This window comes from Phocoena sinus, chromosome 15, assembly GCF_008692025.1.
Source record: "Phocoena sinus isolate mPhoSin1 chromosome 15, mPhoSin1.pri, whole genome shotgun sequence".
Taxonomy (NCBI): Eukaryota; Metazoa; Chordata; class Mammalia; order Artiodactyla; family Phocoenidae; genus Phocoena; species Phocoena sinus.
Genome location: NC_045777.1, coordinates 54,684,214 through 54,705,179, shown reverse-complemented (window position 1 = coordinate 54,705,179; position 20,966 = coordinate 54,684,214). Strand labels below are relative to the sequence as shown.

The 20,966-nt window shown below is 45.0% G+C and overlaps 1 protein-coding gene across 4 annotated transcripts in view; it reads right to left on the bottom strand.

The window, feature by feature from the left end:
- RBFOX1 (RNA binding fox-1 homolog 1) overlaps positions 1-20,966 on the bottom strand; it is a 2,234,275-nt gene that overhangs the window by 1,509,129 nt on the left and 704,180 nt on the right. For 3 of the 4 annotated variants that reach the window (XM_032606358.1, XM_032606355.1, XM_032606359.1), the window contains exon 1: positions 367-1,350. The exons of the other annotated variant lie outside the window; for it this stretch is intronic. The gene's annotated coding sequence lies outside the window, so the exon portion shown is untranslated. Of the gene's footprint in view, positions 1-366; positions 1,351-20,966 lie in introns of those variants that run through there. 4 annotated transcript variants of the gene reach the window in all.

Genomic DNA, 20,966 nt, shown 5'->3' with positions numbered 1-20,966 from the left:
CGCACGGAGTGCACGCTTCCAGTCTGCCAGGAACCCTAACCAAAGTGCGCAGGCAGACGCCCGCTGTTCCCTGCACCTGGGACTCGCTCCCAGGAGGACGGACAAGGCAGCCTGGGCGCTCCAGAGGCGCGCTTTGGGCCGAGAAAGGGCTTGCTTCTAGAAGGATGAGGGGGTAGGGGCTCCTGATCTCAGCCCCCAGGGAGGACGTGCAGAGAGATCTCTCCACCACACTGAAAAAGTTCCCAGTACAGCGCGCCCGGCCTGGCTCTGAGAGGAAGCCAGCCCTCGAGAAGCCAGCTCTTCCCTCAGTGGGACCCTTTGGCCAGGTCAGGGGGGCAAAGAGGCGGTGACTCCGCCTAGACTTACCTAGAACTCCCGCCGCACCCGGCTCCGGTCGCCTTCCGCTCGGCCCCAGACCCTCCAATTTCCCTGCGCTCTCTGCACCCTCAGCCACACTCACCATGAGCTGGAGATGGCGAAAGGGGGTGCTGGCTTCTCCCACGCTGTCCGCAACTTTGCTGGCAGGTCAGCCCCGCCCTGGCGCCCCTGCCTGGGCGGCAGGCTGGGCGCAGCTGCGCGCGGTGCGAGTCAGCACCGCTGGGCCCGGACGGCCACTGCCCGGGGGTCTGGAGCGCAAGGTTCCTCGGTCCCGGGGTGCACAGTCCGCTTCTCCGCGCTCTGCCTGGTGGCAGGCTCGGAGTTCTCTCGCTCCGGACGCACGGGCGCGGCACGCGGCTGTCCCCTCCAGATGCGGGGTGCCCTGTTCGCTCCTTCCTCCTCCTGCCGGGGAGGCGCACGCGTGGGTCTGGTCGCGGCCACCGCCTCTGCCGTTCGCGGGCTGGCAGAGCGTCCCCGCCCCACCGCGGGCGCAGCCAGGGGCTGGGGTGAAGCGAGAGGGATTCCCCTCCGCGAGTTCGGGCTTCCCCAACCGGCACGGACCCCGGGCTCGGTCCGCTGCCGCCGCCGCGGCTGAGAGAACCACTTCACGGCAGCGCAGCCTGTGCCACCGGCTCCGGCTGGAGGCGGCGGTGGCGGCGCGGCTCGCACGGGGACTGGAAAGGAGGTGACCTTCAAACCCCGCGCTCGGGGAGACGGGAGGAGGGCTGGGGTGACGGAGGGGAGCGGTGTGCACCCGGTTGGCCCGCGAGAGTGCCGGCAGGCGGGCGGGAGAGAGTGAAGAGGAGATCTTCAAATAAAAATATGGATTAGAAAATAAACAAAGGAGGACGAGAGAGCGAACGAGAAAATGTGTGCATATGTGTGTGCGCGTGTGTCTGTGTGTGTGTGAGAATGTGTGTGAGCGCGCGCCACAGGCGGCGAGCAGCCGGGGCTGCGGAGCCAAAAATAATCCCGAGCTCTAGGGAGCGCCCCCTCCCCCTTCCCCTCGCCAGCACCGCCATCGCGGTCAAGCGCGCAGCCCCGGTTCCAGCTGGAGGTGGCTGACGCGCGACCCAGTGCCTCGGTCTCCTGGGGTGAAGAGGTGAGAGTTGGGAGTGTGGCTGTTGAACCCAGGTCTTTGGCATTCCCAAGTCCTTGTCCCAAAGTGGACTCACTCACTGAGCACCAGCGCCGCCCCTCCATCCCCTCCCCTCAAGGAGACTGGACAAATCCCCTAGAGGAATGCTACATGGAGGAGGTGTCTTGCCCCAATCCGCTTCTGCTCTGGGAAATCTTGAGGCCAGGCAAAGATGGAGCCCTATCCGAGATGCAAAAAGTTATCCTGGCCCGAGGGACACCAGGCAGGGAGCGGTTGCGCGCTGGCCTGGGCCACCCCTCCCTGGCCTCTTACATGGCTGCCTAATCCTGCACAGGGTGCTGACTCTAGAGGGGTGCAGAGACTACTCTCTCAGCAGTTGCCTTAGAGTCAGAAGCCCTGTGACTCCTCAATAAATCCTACCACTCAATTAGCACTCACTTTCACCGGATACTATGTGAAGTATTTACATTGAACTTTCCCAACAACTAAATGAGGTAGGTACTATATAGGTTTGTCCACTTCGCAGATCAGAAAACGGAGGCTTAAAGGGGTTAAAGCAGCAATGTTTCTTCTTTCTTGAGCCTCACCCTGGACTCACTGAGCCAAAAATTCATCTTTTTTTTTTTTCTAGATAAACATTTTAGGTGATTATGTTACACAGGAAAGTCTGAGGTCCAGAAAGTTATAATTTGCTCAAGGTCACACAGCTGGAAAGAACCAGGATTCCTGGGCAATACCTAATTTCATGGGGTGTACCACTGCACCACACTGCCTTCTGAGGGCCAGATGGGATTGGGCAAGTCCAGATTCTAGCCTTGAGCCCTTGCTCTGAGGCTCATGTTCATTTTCCCCGCCCTATCATTTGATTTTGTTGTTGTTGCTGCATTTGTACTATGTCTCCGCTTCCAAGTAAAACTGTAAGATTTCCAAAAGTAGGGACCATGTTACATGTATTGCTTTGTAACGTGTATTTCCTAAGTGCCTACCAAATAGCAGACTCATGAGTTCCTCTGCAATCCTGTCGGGCTAGGATTTCTTCTAACATTAGAATAAAATTTAAAAAAGGAACTTCTGCCAACAACTGGAATTTTTTAAAAACATGTAACAAAAATAACTTTGCAAAATCCAGAAAGATGTCTCTCTCACTGGCCCCAGTAGGTGATTTTGCAGTTTGGGTTGGTTTTACTATATGCTTCCTGAGGACTCTCTTTGATAATATATTTGTATGTAAGCAACTTTTTTTTTCTTTATACTAGTCTCTTATCCTTCAGTGATACCACAATGAAGCCATAAATCTGGGTTAGTAACACCATAATCATTTCCCCCAGAAACTGTTTACAATGGGAAAACCACCGAATTTAAATGTAATTGTCTAGCCGTGCAGGGAGATGAGATGGGTTGTAAAAGAGGTATTCTCAATTTAAAAGCAAATTATCAATAATGAGAGAAGAAATAAATGGCAGTTAATGGGAAGTTCTGTTGAAATACAATGTTTTGTGCAAATTCACCAACAGGAATTGTTTCTCCATGCTCCTTCATTTTTATTCCAGAAGGGAAAAAAATGCAATCATTCAAGGCAGAAACACTGGCTATTGTTTCATTAGAATGGGTAATCGCTGGGTGCTTTTATGATTTTTTACTATATACTTTTCCATTGGAAATGAAATAAAACATTCAAGCATCTCAAAATCAAGGTCAGTCTGAGTCGACTCTTATTTATTTTGGAGTAGAGATAGGCTTAGGTGTATTAGCAATGAGTGTCAGGTATGACTCACTGATGTTGTGTGGCTACATGGCTTAAGAAAGATTAATATGAGTGGGGGAGACATTCATTACAGTTTAAAACAAAATTAGAGTAAAGATCAATATACCATGCTATTACGCTATTCATCTGGAAAGTATTAGTTTCTTTTTCATCATGATCTTTCACATTCCAGGCAGAGTTTTTCTGTCATTCCTCCACGTTGATCCACTTCTCAGTAATGAGAGGTGCTGAAGTAAACAGTTCTCAGGACAGCGGAGGGCCAAGGAATGCCCAGCTCTGGGGAAGAACATAGAGCCTTTGGCTCCTCCTACTGGACGTAAAAGATATTTTGCAATTTGTGATATAAGCAGATGTCAAAATGGTGTCTTCCATAAAACTGGTGGGAAGGAATGACATTGTAGCCTCATGCTTGGCTGAGAGTTTATTAACCCTACTCAAAATGCTGAAGATCTCCCTGGAGTGTAAATTTCATCATCTCACTTTCAAATTTAAGATCTTCTCATGGCTCCTCTTGTCCCCCAAGATAAAGTCTTCTACATGAGTTACAAGCTCCTGGATTCTCTGTCTCTCATTTTACATTGACCCTATGATCCAGAGGTGATCTTCCCTTGCTTGTTGCCAATCCTTTGCACATGCTGTTCCTCCAACTTGGAATGCTCCTACAGACTCTCTTTTCCTGGATAGTTTCTGTTTCTCTTTTAGATCTCCATTTGGACATTGCTTCTCCCTGCCAACCCCCACTCACACACAAGATACGACCAGTGTCTCTCTTGTGAACTCCTTGAGCACCTCTCCATAACTTTATCACATCATTTGTCTCTGCCTACTGCAAATGTTCACTTCCATTAGACTGACAGCTCCTTGATGTCAGGGAGTTTTTCTCAGTCCATGGGACCAAACACATAATAAGCTCAATAAATGTTTGGTGAACCATTGTGGGGATTTCTGTCTAAACAGGCTAGCCTCTTGGAGATGGTTTGAGAGATCAACCTGCTCATCCATTCATTTAATCCGTCCTTTCAGCCATCAAACCTGTATTTTACTAGAGGCTAGTCGTGAACCAATTAGTCTATAAACTAGATGCAGTCTCTGCACGCAAGAAGCTTATAGTCTACTCAGCCATAAAAAAGAACGAAATAACGCCATTTGCAGCAACGTGGATGGACCTAGAGGTCACTGTACTAAGCAAAGTAAGTCAGAAGGAGAGAGACAAACACCATACGATATCACGTATATATGGAACCTAAAATAAGACACAAATGAACTTATCTGTGAAACAGAAGCAGACTCACAGACACGGAGAACAGACTTGTGGTTGCCAAGGTGTGGGGGCGGGCGGGGGAGGAATGAAGTGGGAGTTTGGGATTAGCGGATGCATACTATTATATATAAGATGGATAAACAACAAGCTCCTAGTGTATACCACAGGGAACTCCAGCCAATATCCTGTGATAAACCATAATAGAAAGGAATATGAAAAAGAATATATATATGTATGTATAATGAATCACTTTGCTGTACAGCAGAAATTAACACAACATTGTAAATCAACTATACTTCAATAAAATAAACTTTTTTTAAAAGAAGCTTATAGTCTAACATGATAAGCAGGCACATATATAAGTGATATCAAGGGTTTTGAAAGGTTTTGGCCAGTACTGAATGGGAGGATACAACCAGACATGAGTGAAAAGGGGAAGGCCAGACAAGGGTTTCTAGAGGAGATCTCCTCTAAACATAGGAGATAAGGAGGAATACCCAAAGAGTTGGGTGAAGGACATTCCTGGAGAAGAACACAGCTTACGAGACTGTCTGAAGCCAAACAAAGTATAGCCCCTTCAAGGAGGCTATACTGTTCAATATTGAACAGTATTTGAACAGTACTGAACAGATGTGAGCAGCAAATCTGTTCTATATTAATAGAATCATGCTAAGTTCAAGGGTCTGGAAGGTGGTTGGGAAGCAAGGCAGTGGACAATGAAGCTGAAGGCATAAACTCGGGGAAGCTCATAAAAAGCCCTGAATTGAAGCAAAAAGTGTGCTTGCTTTACCCCAAGGCAGCTTTTGATAGGACGACTCCAAGGCTTGTCCAGACCCACCACTGCCATAGTTCCAGTGTCATGGCCTGGACTTCATCTGCCTTCACTTCAATGACCATTTTTCTCCTGATTATTTAATGTTTGTTTAAGAACTTTTCCAGATGGTCTGTATAAACATCTAGCAAATTCTGGGGATTAGTAGGTCACTCCAAAGTATTCTAGGACTTTTAGGGATGATCAGTGGTATATTAGGATAGGAAAAGGATGAAAAAAGCAAACTAAAGCAAACTGAAGTAGCCAAGCATCCTTCTGTGTCTCTTTCCAAAGGACACCTTTCCACAGCAGTCACTGAAGAGAGGATGTATAGCTCAAATTTATGTATGAATGACTCTGTTTCAATAGAGCGCTTCTCACAATCCCAATACCATGTAAGACCTGCTTGCCCTCAAGTTCTCAGTCTTCGGGCTTACCTGAAAGCTTTATCACAGTCTGGTCAACTAATGAACTAATTAAAACAGTCTGAGGACCACAGGGGAATGGATTGCACCTTATATTCTCTATTCCCCCCTCAGTCACTGGACACGCGGCAGATACTCAATATATAATTACTGATTGGTTGAACTAAGTCACCATCTATCATGTAGTTCAGGACCTTGATATTAGCCAAGGCATCTAATACTGAGAATGAGCTAGCCAGTGTCCAGGGTTGAATTCTCTTCTTCTGAAAAGATACAAACTTTCACACTCTGTTTTAAACTGTCTTTGAAATAGTAAACATGATGGTTTCTCCACCTCTCCTTGGGCTCATCCCTTTTCTTCCCTTGCCTACATCCCCCAAATAATGATGAAGATAGCAACGGTAACAAAAAATAACACTTTGAACAATCACAATGATAAGAATAGCAATAAAGATAACAAGCTTTTCCCCAAGTGGGGAAACCAGGTGAGGGTGGGGGTGGGATGAATTGGGAGATTGGGATTGACATATATACACTAATATGTATACAACAGGTAACTAATTAAGAACCTGCTGCATAAAAAAATTAAATTAAAATAACAAGCATGTGGCATCTACTATATAAGCTTTTTAGCTGTATTATCTCATTTAATCCTCACAATACAACTCTGAGTGTAAGTACTATTATGGTTTCCTTCATATAGATGAGAAAACCAAAGCTTAAAAGGAGGAGGAGGTTCAGTGACTTGGCCAGCCCCACAGAGTTGGTGAATGGTTAGGCCAGGAATCAAAGCTAAGTCTGTTTTGTGGCAGAGCCAAGTTCATGAAGCATAAATTATGATGCATCTTGTCTTTCTGTATACTAGGGCTCATACTCCATGTAGGTAGGCTTACAATCACATCAGTGATTTATGATCATGAAAGTAGGGATGCCTAGTCAATTGGTCTCGGAATAAGAAAAATAAAAAGGGAGGTTCGGTGATCCGCAGCACCAAAGGGAGCCTGCCTATATAAAAAGCATTTTGGAAACAAATATATTTTTGTGTGTGTGTGTGTGGTATGCGGGCGTCTCACTGTTGTGGCCTCTCCCGTTGTGGAGCCCAGGCTCTGGACGCATAGGCTCAGCGGCCATGGCTCACGGGCCCAGCTGCTCCGTGGCATGTGGGATCTTCCCGGACTGGGGCACAAACCCGTGTCCCCTGCAACGGCAGGCGGACTCTCAACCACTGCGCCACCAGGGAATCCCGGAAACAAATATTTTGAGTGTTGTCAGAATCAAGTGAACAAAGAACTCCTAATGCTTGGCCAATGATAAGTAGAGACTAAGCTATGTCTTTGGTTTAGGGAAAGCTAGTTTATATGCATTTGGTACATCTTTAAGAAATCTACTTTCATATATCTTTAAAAAGTACATCTTTAAGAAATAAGTGGATAAAGCTCTAGAGTAAGACAGTTTGTTTTCATAATTTGAATCTACCACTTAATAGCAATGTGAACCAAGCAACGTTTTTTTTTTTTTTTGCAGTACGTGGGCCTCTCACTGCTGTGGCCCCTCCCGTTGTGGAGCACAGGTTCCGGACGTGCAGGCCCGGCGGCCATGGCTCACGGGCCCAGCCGCTCCGCGGCATGTGGGATCTTCCCGGACCGGGGCACGAACCCGTGTCCCCTGCATCGGCAGGCGGACTCTCAACCACTGCGCCACCAGGGAAGCCCAGGGAAGCCCACCAAGCAAAATTTTTTAAACATCACTAATCTTCAACTCCCTGTTTGTAAAATAGGGATGCGGATGATAATAGTGAAGATGATGACGGTAACATAACTAATATAATAATAGTTACTATTAATACAGAGGACACTGCAGTTGATCCCCATCCTCAAGCGCGGTAATTCTGACCTCCTTGTATGTGACTGGTTTAGGACTTGCCCTAGGGTCCATGTCATCTAATCCAGGAAAAGGTGATTAACGTGCTTATGGAAAATATTTTGACCCAAGTGAAAGCCACAGGAAAAAATTTTTTTTTCTTATCCCTCCAGATGTTTCCTTGTGTGTCTATAACTTCTGGATCTGCCACAAATATCTTATGACCAGCCAGAGAATGACAGGGCAGAGAGGAATAAAGAACCAGTAACATCTTTGAGGTTACAGAGCTGCTAAATCAGCAAACATTCAAAACTACCCACCACTGCATTCCCTGTTCTCTGTGATGATATATCCCTGACTGCAAAATCCTGTTTAAGTTGACATGTGGCCTAAAAGCAGGGTTTCTCAAACTTTGCACTATAGACACTTTGGGCCACATAATCCTTTAGTGGGAGGGGAGCTACCTGTGCCCTGTAGGATGTTTAGTAGCATCCTTGGCCTCTACCTTGTCCTCCACTCAATGCTAATAGCACCCTTGACTGCTCCCCAAATCTGTGAAAACCAAAAATGTCTCTAGATATTCCCACATGATCTCTGGGGGGAGGGGCAAAATTACCCCAAGGTGAGAACCATTGGTCAAAAGCAACCTCATCAATAAGCTGATGGTATTAGTAGAAGTAGTACTACTACTAGTAATGTAGTAATAACAATTAGCATCTATTCAGGCTTACTGTGCACTATACCTTCAGTCATATTCTCATTGGGTTCTCAAAACAACTCCATGAACCAGGTTATATTATTATCCTCATTTTACAGATGAGGAAACTGGGATCCAAAGAAATGCAGGTATTGGCTCACAGTCACCAAGCTAGTAAGTAGTTGGTTTAGAATTCCAACCCAGCTCAGGATGACTCCTCTGACTCAAGGTTGTCATGAGAAGTCAATGGTATGATGCATGAGGAGTCCCTCAGCATCGTGCCTGGCGCAGCAACTGCTCAAAGTGTGTGGTGACTTCCACCTAACAACTCTATAGCAGGAGCGTCTTTAAGAAATGCAATGTGATCTTGGGTTGCTTTCCGCAATTCCATGTATTTTAGCTCATTCCTCTAGACGCTTCATAGTGACTGAGTGTTCCAGCCAACACACAAACTGCCCCGAAGTAATAAAGAGAAAAAAAGCACCACAGTCCTTGATAACCCATCAAGACAACCTGTGCGGAGCTGACCACAATCTCCTTTGTTTCCAGCTTTGAAAGTAACAGTAAGTCCTGAGTCTGAGTGGTGATTAGCAAAAAGTGTTCGCCAAAATCACTCATTCACAATTAAATGTTGAACTGGGAGTTAGATGCCACTTTTATTCTCCTGCTAGATAAGGTAATAAGAAGTAATTATATACCTGCTTAGGACTTGAGGGGAAAAAAAGAGAAAAATTAAAAATAATTTTGAGAACTTTATGCTAAGCCTCAGATATGACATCTAACCTCAGAGAGAAGCTCTATAAGGCAGGCAGTATTATTATTTCCATCTTACAGATAGACACTGAGGTTCAGAGAAAAAAAAGCAAATTTTCAAAGCTTATAAACCTAACAAGCTCAAAAGCTCATTTTAAGTTGTTGCAAGTCTGAATTCTGGGCTATGGCACCTCTCTTTAGGTATAGAAAGTTCAAAGGCCAATAAGACAATAAAATCATGTACATATTCTAAAGTCCTACTAAAAATATTTTTTAAAATAATAAACTGTGCTTTGAGTAGTTCCACTAAAGTCAGCCATGAAGGTTGAAAGTGATCGTTCTCAAGAAAAAAATAAGTTGTAAGTCATGAGGTGTAAATAGTTAATGAATTTATAATCAGAACACGAATAGTTTCGCTTTAATGTACTAACACTTCGGGGGGAAAACACTGTTCCATGTATTAGCAGCCAGAGTATCGACAATCGATTTCTTTCAAATGCACTTACTTTAAGTCTTCATCATTTTATTACAAATGGCTAAGTAAAGATATTTAAGCCATTTAGGATGAAATATGCAACCTTACAAGGAAGAATATGCATTTGCAGTGGTTACTGGTGGGTTATAGATGCTCTGAGCAGTAAAATATCTGTAAATCATGGTCAAAGTATGCATTACTATGCTCTCCATTTATACATTTATTATTTCTATTTATTCCTTATGCTTCACTTAAAAGGCACAAACCTCTAAATTTACCAAAAAAATCACTGGGAATCTCTTTCAAGAATACATAGTGGTTAACATGAGGAAACACAGGTTAATATGGGTCAACGGCTAAAAATTTGGGATTCTGGCAGTGAATATAAACATCCAAAGGATACACTTTGGGTATCTGGTCAAAAGTGAACTCTCTTCCATAAAGCATGTTTCCATACCTTCTCTGATTTTCCCCACACTGTTACTTTAGGCTTGGTTCAAAATGTCTCGCTGTATTAATCTGTAGACACTCTTTTGGGTTCCCCCAGAAGCAGACCCTGAGACAAATATTTGAGTGTAAGTATGCATTTGGGAGGTGAACCTTGGAAACAATGGCAAGGGAGTGGGGAAGAAAGCTTGGAAAGGGACAGGAGCTAACGGTAAGTGTGTTGTCGACCAAGTTAGTAAACTGGAAATTAATTCCACTAAAACTTCTGGAAGCTAGGGCAGAACATGCCCCATACAGTTATCCCATCCAGGGGGCAAGGAAGCTTGAGTATTTATACACTGATTCCCATCAGTCATTGGTTAAGGGTTAGTTGTGCATGGAGGGGGCTGGGGAAGGAGTGGTAATCCAATGCCACTTCCAGCCTTTCCTGGGCACAGGTAGAGTGGAGTCTAGTGGTCAGGGAGAGTCCTTAGGCAATGGTGCTGGTATTTGGAAGTCCAGAATGCATGCATGGAATGGTAAACACCTAGGGATTGGGGTCACGGGTTGTGGGGCAATGGTAGCATCTTCTATACACTCAACATCCCCATGAAGAAAGAAGAGGAAATGTTGGCTTCGCAGGAGCAGTCAGTGACGTGTCCTGTAGGAATGAAAAGCCTCTGTATCTCTCATCACCTATGAAGCTCCACTGACCAAGGGTCCAAATATCCTATGGATGTCAAACTGTGGTGTAGATAAGAGTTGCCTGGGGCTTCCCTGGTGGCACAGTGGTTAAGAATCCGCCTGCCAATGCAGGGGACACGGGTTCGAGCCCTGGTCCGGGAAGATCCCATATGCCGCGGAGTAACTAAGCCCGTGCTCCACAACTACTGAGCCTGTGCTCTAGAGCCCGTAAGCCACAACTACTGAGCCTGCATGCCACAACTACTGAAGTCCACGTGCCTAGAGCCTGTGCTCTGCAACAAGAGAAGCCACCGCAATGAGAAGCCCGCGTGCTGCAAGGAAGAGTAGCCCCCACTCGCTGCAACTAGAGAAAGCCTGCGCACAGCAACAAAGACCCAAGGCAGCCAAAAATAAATAAATTTGTAAAAAAAAAAAAAAAAAAAAAAAGAGTTGTCTGAAATGCATATCAAAATTCAGATCTTGGGCACCATCCTAGAGATCCTGATTCAGGAAGTCTGGGATGAGACCAGGGAATCTCAATTTTTAAATCCCCTACACACACACACATACACACACACACACACACACACACAGACACACACACACACCATGCATTCCTATCATAGGCAGCACCATGTGTTTAATCCAGCAGCAGAATGAATTGTGAACAGGGTTGGAGGTAGGGACAAGTGGGAGTTTCACATATTTTTACGGATCGGAGGGCTTTGCGCATGGATATTTCCCTTCTCTTTGAAAATACGATTGCTTTTTGTGCTCTCAAACTCACAGAAAGGAGGTTATTGTTAGGATTCTGAAGCACTGATTATGCGCCATGAATATATTAAAATCTACAGGTATTTTGCAGGGAACTCATGGGACCACTCAGGAAGCACCATTCTGGAGTCTCTGGAGCCCTAAGTAGGACAAGGAAATAGTGATGTCATGTATTAGGGAGAATAAACAAATTAGGTTTCAGGAGGCTCCAGTTGTTGTCCCAGGCAGGCAACATGGAGGAATCAAACCTTTGCTGAACCAGTTTCTTTATATCAAAGCCCTCCTTGATTCAGAGGTGTGAGGCTAAAGCACAACCAGGTGAAAAGGCACTGGCAGTTTGGGGTGATAGACAAAGTGAGTAAGGTACCATTATTCCTTTTTGGCAGGTCTTTTTTAGAGAGTATGAAGTGGCAGTAATCCTCAAATCACTGTCAAAGAATGTTCTAGACCTGGCATTTATAAGAGAAGTTCTTTTCTTTTCTTTTTTATTATTATTATTTTTTTTGCTGTACGTGGGCCTCTCACCGTTGTGGCCTCTCCCGCTGCGGAGCACAGGCTCCGGACGCGCAGGCTCGGCGGCCATGGCTCACGGACCCAGCCGCTCCGCGGCATGCGGGATCCTCCCAGACCGGGGCACGAACCCGTGTCCCCTGCATCGGCAGGCGGACTCTCAACCACTGCGCCACCAGGGAAGCCCAGAAGTTCTTTTATTAATGGACAAAAGCGGGGAGAGGAAGTAGAGCATAAACCGTATGTGCCTTTTATGAGAGCAGGTAGAGTTTTCTTGCATCCCTCTCTATTTTTAGTTTAAAAAGTATTTCGCAGATGTCAGCAACCATTAATAGACTGACAGACGAAGGGGTAAGCAACTTGAGAGACTGTCAACAAAGAGGCCATCGGTCTATTTGATTTCTCTACCTCTTCTTGCTTTGATTCCTCTCCGTGTTCAAAAGCTCCAAGACTAGCTTGCTTGCCATTATTCCGTAAGGCAATTAAGCAACTTGGCAATAAAAGCAACCACATTTTTCTAGAGTAGTTCACAGAGAATACAGAACAGAACAGCACAGGACAGATGTTGAAGCAAAATGTAAGTACTTATCTGAACACGCTTCTCAGTGCCAAGGCTAAATGCCCTGCCTTGCTTCCGTTTTTCTCCACCAGTCAATCCCTCTGTCTGCTCTGTCATCAAACATTCAGGATATAAATACGCTAAAGCTCCCTTATGTTAACCCTCCTCTCTCAACTCTTCCTCACCTAGTGTACTACTAGTTTGGGTCTACCTCTATCGCCAAGCTTTCTGAAAACAGTCATTCAATCCCTGTGTATAACTTCCTGTCTCCATCATCCAATGACTTTCTGTAATCTGGTATTTCTGTTCATACCATTCCACTGAAGCTACTGTCTTAGCATCTTCTTAATCGATAACCCTCCACCCCCACTGCCACAGCCATGTTCAATCCTTGATCTTGGTTGCTGTCTCTTCATCATCTGATGTGTTGACAACCTCCTGGCAACTCTCTTTGGCTTCAGAAACACAACACTTCTGGCCTTCTTCCTGCCTCTGCCTCTGAACTGCTCCCTAATTGTCTGTTTTTCTATCTACTCTGCCTAGACACCACCCTCTGTAAATGATGGTGTGTTGGCGGCCTCTTCAGTGAGCTCTTCAGTTGCTGGGTCAAGATGCCCTCCAAAAAGTCCAGACTTGAATATAATATTCTACTGCGCTAGTAACCCCAGCAGAAAGAGAGTATGAATTTTCCCCTTAGTAGTTCTAGAAAAAGTCCTAGAGTGTGCCCCCATTGCTCTGGATGGGATCAGATGTCCATCACTGAACCGATCACATGACCAGGTGGATACAGCACTCTGGAATCAGGGTATGGGATCAATTCTAACTGAACCACTCAGTCTCAGAATAGTGGACAGGTGTTTCTCCCCAAAGGAAACAGGTGTGCTATTACCAGGTGCTGAACCATCAAATAATTGGATCGGTAATACAATGCAAATATTAACACACCACTTATCTAGTTAATAATCTCATTGTCTCCCCATTACCAATAGGATAAAATCCGAACACCTTTGCTTGGCTTATAAGACTCTCCAGGAACTGGCTCTTGCCTGCCCTTCTAGCCTTATTTGCCACGTAGTCTAATTTTACCCACAAAGAAAGATACATTGTTCTTGAAATAGTCTGTGTTTTGTCACACCACTGTATCTCCTTTGCTGGAGTGGTGAACTTCTACTTCACCGCCCCCCGTTGAGCTATATTTCTGTCTCAGGACCGAGCTCAAATGCCATTATCCTTTTGAAAAGCCTACCCCACTTCTCCTGGCTGAATCCGTGGCTCCTTTCGCAAGAAATTCTGTAAATATCTATATTTAATAGTGGCTCTCAACAGGGGCAGTGTTGTTCCCCAGGAGGTGTTTGGCAATGTCTAGTGACATTTTGGGTTGTCATCACTGGAGGGGGGATTCTTCTGGCATCTAGTGGGTGGAGGCTGTTCAACACCTTCCAATGCACAGGCACAAACAACAAAGAACAAACCAGCCCAAAACGTCAACAGTGCCATAGTTGAAAACTCCTGCTCTAGTGTAACATTTAACGCCTTGTATTATAATGATCGATTTTATATCTTCTCAAGTAGATCCTGAGCTTCTCAGGGGCAGGGACACTGTCGGATTTGTCAATGCACTCCCAGCACTAGCAGGAACCTGCCCATAGCAGATGCTCACTAAACATTGGCAGAGTAACTGAGGGAAGGGAATGAGTGTCCAGATGGGCTTATGAAACATCATCCAAGAAACTGAGTTCCTGGAAGGCATGATGGTTCCTTAAATGGCTATTGTATCAGAAATTTTCAGCCGCAGGGTGTGTTTCCTCCCACCTTGCAAAATAAATTTAAACAGAAAGTTTCTGAACTCAAAGTCACGTGAGTCTCTCTGCAAGGCAAACTCGTCTATTACTCCCTGTACCTCTCACGCTACCGATTATTTAGAAATTATACAAAGCCAAGAGGCCATTTCTTAAGACAGAAGCAACAGCTATGCTCCCATAAAAAGGTACACCATTCTCAAAGTTCAGAAACATTTTTTTCAACGAAACAAAATTTCATGGCCCTTCCCCCCCATCCAATTTTAGTTAAAAACAAGGCTATGTGTGTGATGTCTTCATCTAAGCCATTGCATGCTTGACTAAGGAATGTACACATCCTCAGGAGCTCAGTACCCATGTAAAGTCTAACACGTTTCTCAGAAAGGACATTCAAATGTCAGATGGAATGATTTACACTGCATGTCAATAAAAAGAACTCCGAGGTTCAGCAAGTCAATAAAGCTTATTAGAACAATCTTTGGGCTGAGTATCAGTGTAGCCTGATGAGGACCTCTGAAGTCAGACTCTATCTCAAGGCAAGTGGCATTAAATAGACCATTCTGGAGGGAGAAATAAAATTAAAAGCTTCCATTATTTTTTGAGTTCATGTTAACTTAATAACACACAAAAAGCTGGAGGAATGTGTGTTTATATTCTCACTTGGACATTCATTTGTTTAAGCTCCCGTGTACTGAAAGTCCCCGCTGTGCCAAAGCACTGGATCAGGCAGATCACATTTATTCATTTCTATTTACCAACACTTCTGTAGTGCTTTCTGTGTACCAGTCTCCTAAAATTGTCCAATATTAACTCTTTCAATCCTCATTACAACCCTATGAAATGGGTATGACATTATCCCCATTTTTCAGATAAGGGAACTGAGGCTCAGAGAAGCTAAGTGAAATGCCCAAGGTCACCCAGCTGGTAAGCAGAAGAGCAAACCTTCAGGCAAAGCCAGGCAGCCAGGCTCCAGAGTCGATGTTCCCAACCTTCTCAATTAATTCTTAACCCACATTTTGTTCTGCCTGATATTCCAAATTTAACATTTTACTTAGTCGCCAATGTTTCCAAATCAGGAGACTTCACACAAAAGCTAGATTTCTGGATTCTCTAGACAAATCAAAATGCCTGTTTTCCGGCACAGCCAGGCTGGGAACTAAGGAGAGGTCTCGGGTGAGGCACACACCCACCTCGCACGCTTGAGACACTTGCCTGGTCCCTGACATGTGAGCCTGCGCCCCTGGCTTATCTGTTTTGCAGATGAAGATGTTGAGCCTAAGAGAGGTCAAGGAACCTGGCCAAGGCCCCAGACCTAGTGAATAGCAGAGGCTAGGATTTGAACTTGGCAGGGTCCCAGTGGAAAAGACATGGCACACTCCACTTGGGGCAATCCAGGGAGATGTCCTTTTATTTAAAAAAGGACTGGTAACAAAGGCGTGGCAGGTGTGGAGCAGTAACTCTAGACTAGTGTCAACGCAGCCATCATTATCCCCAGGAACAAGGAACAAGGAACAAGGGGAGGGAGGTGAGGACAGAATTGTTCAGAGCAGGTGCTGTGAGAGAAGGAATCGGGTGAGGGGCACGGGAAATCTCACAGGGAACAAATACCTTGACCTCCTTCCTCTCCTTCCCTTCCAGCCAGGGCACACCCCAATGGCTAAATCCAGGTGAAGGGCCTGGGATCTTGTAGGGAAGAGCACGATGGGGGAGGATGGAGAGTGCATACAGCAGGGAACGCAGACACCCAGCACACAGCTCCTGTTGGATTCCGAATACCATGCTTTTCCCACTTCACTTGCTCTGACCTACTCAGTCCATGGGATATTCTAATAATATTAAGGTCATAGCAAACACAAATAAGGTGCTCAAGACACATAAACCACTCTTCCAAGAACCTTACATAGATTGATTCATTTTGTTAAGTGCCTATCAGGTCCTAGGCATGGAGCCTTCTCTGAAAACCTGGAAGGATGGGGAACAAAAGAGTGAAAGCGATCTTAGCGATCCTCTCCTCTCTGATGAGGTCAGATTATGCTATCACATCTCAACCTGCTTCAGCCTTGCATTCAAACCCATGGGCAAAGAAGACTTCCTGTTATAAAAAGAAAGGGAACCCAAAAAGTTGAAAATGCCAAGGTGCATCCCATGCTGAATATGAGTGCTGTTAACTAATGTAACTATAGAGACCTCTTCCTCTGTTTTCCATGTCAAAACTCACCTTTCTCATGTACAACTCACTTAGCTCTTAATAGCTCATTAACCTCCTAACCTAGGATGAAAAAGAAACATATAAAGGATGCAGCAGTTGACAATGGCTTAAGAGCTATAGACCCTTCATGCTTGAAGGGAAAATTTCTAATCCTACAGTAAATTTGGGGGCAAAGAACTAGGGGGTTTGAGGAAGGACTTAGGGCTTCTGGGTCTCTTTGGATACGTCATTTGGCAGAGGGCAATATTTCCCAAACTTGAGTCATACAGTGCCACCGTCATGGTTTTTGCCATATTTGTACCAACTACACTATGATATATTTTTTTCTTAAAATTGGAAATTTTTTTTTTTTGGCTGTACGCAGGCCTCTCACTGTTGTGGCCTCTCCCGTTGCGGAGCACAGGCTCCGGACGCGCAGGCTCAGCGGCCATGGCCCACGGGCCCAGCCGCTCCGCAGCACGTGGGATCTTCCTGGACCGGGGCACGAACCCGTGTCCCCTGCATCGGCAGGTGGACTCTCAACCACTGCGCCACCAGGGAAGCCCGAAATTTCTTTATTTAAGTTATGTATTTTGAGATGCAATCATTAACCTAAATTAATTACTAGTATTGTTCCACTATAGATTTAAGCAAATACATAACCACTAAAATGAATAATCTTGCCTATGTAATGTCTAAAACCCTCCTTGTGTAGTTTCAATAACACACACATGCATAGCGTGGGAAATATCAGTGTAGGGGTAAGGGCGTGTACTCAGGATTCAGACAAAACGGGGTTAAAGTCCTAGTTGCATCACTCAGGAGGGTGTGCCTTGTACAATTGGCCAAGAACTAAATAAAACAATTTGTGTAGGGTACTTAACACCATGCCTGGCCCGTGGAAGGCACTCAGGAAATAATACATATCGGAGCTCCACATGCCACACCTAGACGGCTTCTAGCTCACCTAGAGCCTGGTGTGTATATACCACTAACACTTACTTAAATCCTCAGAGAAAAGTGACAATCCAGAAACTGTATCTTGTTAGGGAGTCTCAGAATTCCAGGTCCCACCCAGAAGCTGGAGAGCTCCAGACTTGCGTGTGGCAGAGCACAGGGTTTTCATAATGTGCAGAGACGGCTCTCAGGTCAGTCAAATATGGCTGCCAGTGGCCAGTAAGAATTTACCTGTAATTTCTAAGAGGAACAGAGACTAGGAGATTTCACTTAATGCTGACGTACTTATTCATCCATCTATCTACCATCCATCATCCATCTATTCATCTATCCATCCACCTGTCCGTTCATTCAGCAGATATTTGAGTAACTCCATTTCTAGGCACTGTCTTAGGAGGTGGATGTAAAACATGGAACCAGAGTAAAACAAATGTAGTCCCTACCCGCACAGTGCTTACAAGACAGTGGAAGACAGAGACACACGTGCACAGGATCCGGTGCTTATACTCCCTAGATTTGTTCGGCCCAACCCGTCTCCCGGGACTTGGCCCTTCCCTCAAAGGAAAGCCAGTCTTCACTGCAATGCCTCATCCTAACCACCCCTGGCTGCTACAGCCTCCTCTGGATGAGGGTTGCTTTGGTATTCATCACGCCTGCTGTGATTTCAGAACCCAAGTCTAACCCAACCAGACTCACGAAGGCTAGGGTTCCTCCCCCAACTTTCAGGTTCGGAAGAAGTATCACAGTACAAGGCATGGGATCTTGCCTCAAGAGCTGCCCTAAATGTTGATGAGTTAATTCTCCCAAAGAATAAATCTGACCAGTTGAAGGAGATGGAAAGACAATAACAGACATATCCTTCTCTGTTCCAACAAATTTTTCCTACACAGCCGACCTGGAAGACCTCCCATGTAAGGGGGCAACTCACTGTGGTTTCTTACAAAGCCGGAGGCGGCTCAGTAGCACACTGTTTTGCATGTGCTTGTCTTCCTTCTTCCTTCATTCCAGCTGCCCTGGTACTGTGCCTTTCTACAAAGCCTTAGCACGTAAGGGTTATCTCAGGTTCTATTTTCAAGGAAACACGAACTTAAAAAAAAAAATCAAATAACCCTACAAATAAGCAAATATTTACAAATTGCCATGAGATCTTTCGATGGGGAAGAGTTTGACCTCGTCTAAGAGTAGAGAAAGCTCCACTTGCAGAAGTGATGTTTGAACTGAGATAGAGGAAGAAGCAAACTTGATTAGTTTGGGGAAGAGGCATGAAGGTGCATTCCAGGCAGTTAGAAAAGCATATTCAAAGGCCCTGTGGTAGAGACAAAATAGGAGGGAGGAACTGAGTAAATAATGGAAGAGCAGTGCTGGCAGGATGCTAGACACAAGCTCTAAGGATTGAAGGCAAAGACCACCGTTCAGAGCGTGCAGGTGACAAATGGCTTGCCAGTGATTCTTGAACTTCCTTCTTCACTTGAAGAACTCTGTCATGCTCCTTGGACAGACGTCTAAGACAGCCTGTGATTGATGAGGAGTTCAGATAATTCAGGATAAATGTTTTCCACAAAATGTTGCTCACATAGGTCTTCTGGACTGGGAAATGCAGATATGCCAGCGCCTTCCTTAGAGAGATGTTTCATAGATCATAAAACCAGAAAAAATCCTATAGAGTCAAGGGGATGTCAGTTGGAAGTAGTCAAAATCTGACTGCAGTACGATATACGAATTTTTATATAATTGTAACATCTAACACAGGTGCCAAGCAAGACACTGACAGACAAGAAGGAGTATATGAAAAACACTCTTTGCATGTTACTTGTGGACAATCAGATATTTGACCAAGTTCTCTAGGGCTGCAAACAGAAAGGTCATTGGAATAGGAAGACAGCATCTTTGTACTTACTTCAGGGCACAATAGAGACACCAGCGGGTCTCCTCCACCCCCAGGATGGAACTGTGGAGGAGGGTGAGAAAGGCGGCCCTGTACCCTCCCCTCAACTGTGTTTCAGGGAAAACCCCTCAGCTTTGATCTGTTTTACCTGTTGGGCACCCACATACATTCCACTCAAAGAAGGAGAATTCCATCACCTTGTTGAAAAGATACCAGACCTGGATACATACACCGAAGCCTAAACACCCAAGATTCAAGTTTGCCTACGTAGACCCCCTGATAACCCTGCCTCTGCCCAATATCTGATTTATACTGATTTGCTTTTGATGATTCTTCACTTTCTTCCTTTTTTTATTATGGGAAATGCAAATGTAAACGTCAGTGTAGTCTACTCCAATGTCCCCTAAATTTAAAAACAAATTGCAATGAGGCCTGATGTTGAGAATATTGGAGACTTTCAAAGAAATGTAAGTCACTCCAGGAAAAAGCTTCCACATCTGGAGAAGCTAGTTTATGTCCATGAATTCTCCTCAGAACAGAATAAAAGTGGGTTGAGACTCTGACCTGTCTGCAGGGACTTCAGAGTTTATAGAGACTGAAAACTCACACACCTACTAACGCAGCTCAGGACTGATGACCAGCAGCGGCCGGGGAGACACCAGCTAAGGAGGGAAACCCATTCTTAGCACCACTGTCTTTTGGTTTTTTTGTTTTTCCTAAGTGGGAATAAAAACCCAATATTGTCAAATTTTCATATTTCTCAAGAGAAGTCGGAATTCAGATTTGATATCACATATTCTAACCTTTTAAACATTAGCAAATGATTCATAGTAACCAAAAAATGAAAACTAAACTAAATTAATAGACAACAACATAAAACACCACAAGGACCAAACAAAACAGGTTTACACATTGACTCTGATGCTCTGGCAAACTGAGTTAGATTTAAGGGAAAACTCGACGGCAATGAGGCTCATTTTGCTCTTGGATGGGCTGCCTTGGGATGAATGTGAAAACCATTTCTCTTCCATCTTTAAAAATGAAATCAATATTTTGTTTCCCTTGGCAGAATTCATTTATCATCTGGGACCCAGGGGAAATGATTTGAATGTCCAGTCAGTCTAGAGATTTGGTGATTCTTCAAGGAGCTCTTGAAGCAACCTAGAAGAAATCTACCAGGCCAAGTGCAGGCCTGCACCACTTTGCCTGCTACAGTCATGAGATTGCCGTATTGGTATCCCATAGTTGGCATTTGATTAGACTCTGGGATTGCTGCTGTTATTGTTTTAAAAATCATATCGCCAAACATATCATGTGGTTACAAATTCATGAGGCTCTCGTATTCAGGTCTACACCAAAGTGCATTCATTGCCCTAGAAAACAGAGTAAAATGCAATAATCCATGCAGCCACACTGAGCTGGTTACCTTCTGTTTACCCGGAGGGTGCCAGGCTCCATCCGTCTCCACTGTGCCCTGTGCCCAGGCAAGAGGCTGATCTGCACAAACTAACGCCTCTGGTTTCCAGGTGGGTTTCTGGTTTCCTCTGGTTTCAGTGGGGAGCACCAGCCGGGGGAGGGAGGGAGGGAGGGATATTTACTCCCCAGACTCTCTCCCTGCAGGATAGCTGTGAGCTGGCTGCACCCCTCAATTAAACCCCCG